General features: G+C 38.7%; 1 long non-coding RNA gene across 1 annotated transcript; it reads right to left on the reverse strand.

Moving 5' to 3' along the window:
* Nucleotides 1-3,110: 3,110 nt before the first annotated feature.
* LOC136748870 (uncharacterized) lies at nucleotides 3,111-6,261 on the reverse strand. Its single transcript, XR_010816639.1, has 4 exons — nucleotides 5,926-6,261; nucleotides 5,473-5,603; nucleotides 5,230-5,379; nucleotides 3,111-4,732 (listed from the first exon to the last, which is right to left on the reverse strand). It is a non-coding gene; the product is annotated as an uncharacterized LOC136748870 (long non-coding RNA).
* Nucleotides 6,262-6,292: the final 31 nt, after the last annotated feature.

The following is a 6,292-nucleotide window of genomic DNA, read 5'->3' on the forward strand; positions in this document are numbered from 1 at the left end:
ATTTATATATCTATATATATCTGTATCAATCTCCCTCTTTTTAACAGAAAGAAAGAGGTGCAAAAATGTGTTTATTCCTATCTGACCTTAAGATAATAAAAATGCAATATACCCTTGATACACTGTGCTCTTTCAAATATTGCTTTTTGTTGTTGAAATATTAAGAAAGGTTTGTGGAACTAAAGCTAGGCTGAATGCAAATTGTATTGCTTTCTTTGCTGAAAAAGAAACAGACAAACAAAATCAAGAAAGCTGCAAATACAACACAAGACAGCTGTGCTGGTTTTAATCAGTGTTTACAACACTACAATTGTTGTATACAAGCCTTCTAATGATTAACATAGCTGCGATTGGCACACACATCATAACTACGGCTTTGTAATTCGCCAGTTTCTGATCTGAGCATAATCTAAGGGTCAGACGCCAGGTCCCGTTGTGTTCGCTCCACTGAAGATGGTCGTGCTGGCCTGCATTATCATATGCGGCATACACTTGCTGGCAATTCTGGGGCAGACTGCATTGTGTTTGACCCCGATTCTACCAACAGAGACACGAGAAGATGAGGATGTTCAGACTGGTCTAGGAAACAATGACTGAGCACACGCGCCTGCACACACACGCGCACACAAAAAGGATATTTCTAGTTTTGTGTTTTCATATCATGTTTTCTTTTTTTTTTTTGGATGGGGGCGTGTTCTTGTTCAGAGTATGTTTTTATGTGTCCCAGCTTACGCCAGTAAATGTTTCTAGGTCACTTTTTTTTTTCTTTAAAGATTCCCTCCCAGGGGAATCCACCACACCACTGTGACACTCCACATATCAATCCTGCAGGATTAAATGTAATTGATATAATAGGTCCTGGTTTGTAAGAAATAGGGTCCACAGAAAATGGAAAGTCGACTTTGCATGAAACAATGAAATTAATGTAAATGGCGTGAAGAACACTTAGCCCATTTTGCCTTCCAGCTACACCCATGCACTTCCCACATTGGTTTCAGACTGCCTATGCCCTGATATGAAACCCTAGGTAAGTAGGCTGGACCTTTTTGTTAGCTGGCTGTAGTGGGTAAGTCTTGTGTACGTACAATGGGGGACAGAAACTGTATGAGCAAAAATAAATAAATAACATCACACCCTGGACTCTGTACCAGACTACAGGCAAGAGATATTTCTTTACTGTACACGCCCATTGCAGCTTTGTGTCTCTGTTCAGCTGATAAGTGTCAGATACTGTGACAAAGACCTGTGAGTCCTCCTTTCATTGGGGTGTGACTGTATGAGCCTCTAAGAAAGTAACTGAGCTCAGGTTAACTATTCCATAAAAGACCCAGGAACAATAATAAGGAACAAACAATCCCAGCAGTATCGCCATTGGTGCATTTTGGTGCAGGAGATCTTGATCTTGAAATTTAATGAAAGGAAGGTAGCCATGATGTTACCACTATACACTCACCTAAAGGATTATTAGGAACACCTGTTCAATTTCTCATTAATGCAATTATCTAACCAACCAATCACATGGCAGTTGCTTCAATGCATTTAGGGGTGTGGTCCTGGTCAAGACAATCTCCTGAACTCCAAACTGAATGTCTGAATGGGAAAGAAAGGTGATTTAAGCAATTTTGAGCGTGGCATGGTTGTTGGTGCCAGACGGGCCGGTCTGAGTATTTCACAATCTGCTCAGTTACTGGGATTTTCACGCACAACCATTTCTAGGGTTTACAAAGAATGGTGTGAAAAGGGAAAAACATCCAGTATGCGGCAGTCCTGTGGGCGAAAATGCCTTGTTGATGCTAGAGGTCAGAGGAGAATGGGCCGACTGATTCAAGCTGATAGAAGAGCAACTTTGACTGAAATAACCACTCGTTACAACCGAGGTATGCAGCAAAGCATTTGTGAAGCCACAACACGTACAACCTTGAGGCGGATGGGCTACAACAGCAGAAGACCCCACCGGGTACCACTCATCTCCACTACAAATAGGAAAAAGAGGCTACAATTTGCACAAGCTCACCAAAATTGGACAGTTGAAGACTGGAAAAATGTTGCCTGGTCTGATGAGTCTCGATTTCTGTTGAGACATTCAGATGGTAGAGTCAGAATTTGGCGTAAACAGAATGAGAACATGGATCCTTCATGCCTTGTTACCACTGTGCAGGCTGGTGGTGGTGGTGTAATGGTGTGAGGGATGTTTTCTTGGCACACTTTAGGCCCCTTAGTGCCAATTGGGCATCGTTTAAATGCCACGGCCTACCTGAGCATTGTTTCTGACCATGTCCATCCCTTTATGACCACCATGTACCCATCCTCTGATGGCTACTTCCAGCAGGATAATGCACCATGTCACAAAGGTCGAATCATTTCAAATTGGTTTCTTGAACATGACAATGAGTTCACTGTACTAAACTGGCCCCCACAGTCACCAGATCTCAACCCAATAGAGCATCTTTGGGATGTGGTGGAACAGGAGCTTCGTGCCCAGGATGTGCATCCCACAAATCTCCATCAACTGCAAGATGCTATCCTATCAATATGGGCCAACATTTCTAAAGAATGCTTTCAGCACCTTGTTGAATCAATGCCACGTAGAATTAAGGCAGTTCTGAAGGCGAAAGGGGGTCAAACACAGTATTAGTATGGTGTTCCTAATAATCCTTTAGGTGAGTGTATATGAAGATAATAATGTTACTGTGTGAGTGACTTCATTAATCAAAAGACCCATGTTTTTGGTTTTGTTTTCCTTAATCACATCATCCTACTGTAGGATACCTGAAAAGTGCATCCTGATTGAGGGTTATCATGGATATCCACATAGCCCTGCTAATATTTATCTCAGTGGGTACATTTTTAAAGCTATAATATCTATCTGCCTGTCTGTAGCCACATTTAGTCTAAGAAGTTTTCCAATATTTTCATATATGTAACATATCTACACTATTAGAAAAAAATGTTCTACACAGAACCATAAAGGGTTCTTTGAGTTATCGCTCTGGTGGAACCCTTTATGATTCTATGTAGAACCCCTTAAAAGGGGTTACATGAAGAATCCTTAAACAAAGCGTTCTATAAAGAACTGTTCGTTAGAACGCTTTCAAAAGGGGTACCCGTGCTATAACTTAATTTGTTTTCCGAATACAATATTTTAAATATTTATGAGTTTATATATACAAACACACTAGAAATGCCCTCACAATTGAATATAACATCACACTACTAGTGAAGTAGCATCAGCTGTGTCCCGGAGGGGGGGTTCGGGGGTACTGACAGAACCCCCCTATGAATAGATCTCCGCATAACCTCTTCTCTTCTGCAGCGCATCTGTGGGGTTATGCAATAGAGACAGGTGCTTGGTTTTCAGACACCCCCCCCCTCAAGTTTGGCGCTTGGTCTTCGTAACCCCCATGCAATACGCTGGGGACGCCAATGAGTAAATAATATATAAATATATTCACAGAAAATTATATACAATATTAAAAAATATATATTGTATTTCAAATGCCATCTTTCATATTGCTACCCCCCCAACACATACATTTTTAAGTTGAAAAATAAAAGATATTTAAGAATCTTACTTTTTGGAGTGAAATGTATTATAAAATTCATAAAAACATTTTTTTTGTGCAGAATAGCAATAGTCTGTGCCACAAGAACAACCTAAAGTTTTAACAAGCAACAGACAATGATTTGTCATAATCAACATGGAAGGGAAAGGTAGACAACACAAGGTACAAGGCATCACAGATGGAGAAAGAGACAACGCACTAACACACCATCAATACAAATACATAAATATTACACAAAAAACAAAACATTATATGGGGCATGGGAACACAAAACACACATTTGCACAAATTATATGCCACAACTACTCAATTTGGAACACAAAAACAAGAAATTTGAAGTAAAAATTTAAAATAATTACGAACAGTGCATTTGATTTTTATCTTCTTTGCTGGGGAAAATCCATCTAATACAGGTTGTTATTCACACAGTGAACTGTATTCTCTCTTCAGATTGACTAGAATGTTTTTGCTGTCATTCAACTTAAATATGAAAGTTTCCAAAAACTGCATAATACATTCATTAACCCTTTTGGACATTCAATACCAAACACATAATACAGCACAAAGTCTGCACTAAAAGCAAAGGAGATGTCCATGCTTTGGTCCTCAGTTCAATACACTGATTTTGTATTCAAACTATTTGACTCTGAGCTCACATTGAGATTAAAATCACTTTTCCAAGTTAAACCTGTCCAAGAAAGGCAGCAGCCCTACAATAAAATAATACACACAATACAAAGCAGTTCCTTCACAAATGAAAGTGATAAAGAGTGATGACTGTCAATAAATGACGTTGAGACGCATATTGATTATTTTGAATTCATGTTCAGAGTTCAACTTCATTATCAAGCCAAAATACAGTTAAGATTGATGGGTAATTGAAAAGAAGGTGTAGTGCCTTAAAGGTAAGCTTGGACATGTTTAGAGAAACAAATGTCATAAAATGTTATATGTATTTACTTTTAAAATATGAAATAGTTTTAATTATATATATATATGTGTGTGTGTGTGTGTGATATTTTGTTTTGTTCAAGCTTACCTTTAAACAGTGCAAATCTACAAAATTATTTCTAATTTGAGTTTGATACGTACCTCTTCAACAGTAGACAGAGACTCATCTTCTCTGAAGAGGGATGGCAAGAGTAAAATGGCAGCCCCCAATTGTAGTCCTGAAAGGCAATATACAGAATACATTTTAAACACTTGGAAATTGTAGTTGCATATTCTTTTACGCATTCAGAATGTATTTGAGACAGATTATAAGGCTCTCTAATCAGAAACATTAACGTTTCTGTTCGCATTCATCCAGACAGTCTTGAAGAAGGTAAAGACACTGATCCTTCAACTTAGATGTAAGCACTCTGTGCAGAATCTGAGGTGCCATCTTGTCCAGCTGTGTTAATACCATCCTGTCAGTGTCCACCGGGAAGACAGTCTTCATCTCCCACAATAGCTAGTGTTTAATTTGAACAAGACACACACAAAAATCTGGAATTCACCATATGTCTTTACCACCTCAATATTAATAATAATAAATAAGGATATAAAGTGTTCTTACAATGCACACAATAGTGTACATGTGGTAGAGCATTCCATACATGGAATAAAATGCCAGCAATTACAATTTTTTGAATTCTTAGGTGTAGGAATTTCTCAAGGACTTCACCGGTGGTGTGCCTGGCTATGAAGTCCCTGCGATGTCGCTAGCTGCTGCTCCTCATCTTCTAATGGAGGATTGGGCCTTAGCTGCCATTGCTCTCTTATGGCCTGCAACACTCCTCTCATCCTCTCCCAAGTCCCTGGCCTCTCCTCTAGACTGTAATAAACAATTTTATTCACAACAATTTTAAATATGTTCAATCCTGCAGTTTCCTTCAACTAATTAATCGTGCCATATAGCAAAACTTACAACTAGCCTGCCAGTTCGCTTGAGTGTTACTGGCTCACAGCTGGATGATTTCCACTTTCGAACCTGATCCGGTCAGCCGCTCTGTCATCTCAGTGAGATTACTCCTAATGTAGGCCCATCTATTTCATGCTCTGCATAAAAGACCAAGGCATATTAAAACGGTTTGTTAAATAATATTATATTATTTGTAAAATTACCTCTTTTTGGTGACCTGGTGCGGTTTTAAACTGCAATACCTTGTTTCTAGTGGTTGCATACAAACATTCATTTGGATGTATCGATTATTTATTTATTTATTTATTTATTATTTAACTGTGCTAAAGTCAAGTGTCACCAATGCAGGTAATTGTGTTGAAGCCAATGGCCATTTCACAGACTGCCGGTGGGTGATAATGAAAATATACAAACATAATTCATACTCAATTTTATTAGAGGACTAAGGGGTGTAAATACCTTTTGGCAGGATGGTGGTGAAGAGTGATGAAGAGATTCTAGTCTGCATCATGGTAGCAGTCCAGTGAGTGATATTCTGCTTCATCTCCTGGCTTAAAGGATATCCATATGCCAGAGAGTCCACAAGCTGCATTGAAATTGGGTTCATTTTCATGGTACACTTGTGAGTGAGATATTTGGCATAGGAACATTTTTTCACTGGATAATATGGACATTGATACAAATGTGATGCCATTCATAGTGCCTCAACAAGAAATATATCTCTGAACTCTCCAAGTCCCTTATCTTCAAGCCACTAGCAAACTTAATCTGGTGCCCAGTGTGTGAAAGAAGTCATAATCTGTAAAATAAATAAATTAAGTCATAC

This window comes from Amia ocellicauda, chromosome 4, assembly GCF_036373705.1.
Source record: "Amia ocellicauda isolate fAmiCal2 chromosome 4, fAmiCal2.hap1, whole genome shotgun sequence".
In the NCBI taxonomy this organism is placed as follows: Eukaryota; Metazoa; Chordata; class Actinopteri; order Amiiformes; family Amiidae; genus Amia; species Amia ocellicauda.